The sequence below is a fragment of the Manis javanica genome, chromosome 14 (genome assembly GCF_040802235.1).
Source record: "Manis javanica isolate MJ-LG chromosome 14, MJ_LKY, whole genome shotgun sequence".
Taxonomy (NCBI): Eukaryota; Metazoa; Chordata; class Mammalia; order Pholidota; family Manidae; genus Manis; species Manis javanica.
Window position 1 is genome coordinate 18,396,017 of NC_133169.1, and position 646 is coordinate 18,396,662.

Genomic DNA, 646 nt, shown 5'->3' on the forward strand with positions numbered 1-646 from the left:
GCCTATGAAGGAGAGACAATCATATTAAATTGAGTTTTATTCCTTATTCATGAGTTGAGGTAGCATTGTGTTATAAGCACAGATCTTCAGGGGATGGGATTGAGGAGGTGGGTCACAAAAATCAGTATATTCCAAGCCCAGTTTGACTTTGTGCACTTGGACATCTTATTTGTCCTCTCAGATCCTCAGTTTTCTCCATGATATGGTAATCCTACCTATTAGGATTATCAAGCAATTTAAAAGAGAATACATGTAAAGTGCATGGTCTAGTGATGTGCATGTATCAGACCCTCAATAACTGTGGGTTAAATCCACCTGTGGTGCCCTTGTTCAGGTGTCTCTAGATCTCACATAAGTTACTGAGAAGAGGTATCACCTTTCCCTCTTCAGTCTCTCCTATTTCCCCTCCTTCCTTCCTTCTTTTCTCTGTCAGAAATTAATTGCCATCCACTAGGTATCATATTCTATATTAGCCATTTCAAACAAAATGAGAAATACACAAGTTGGTAAGAGGTTGGGACAAACAGGCAAATAAATATCTTCAACTGAGGGAGGATTCACAAAATAGTGTGCTGTCACCTGGAAGAACTACTAGCCCAGGGCACAGCGGGCATCCATGCACTCACGTTATTGGAACTATAGCTCC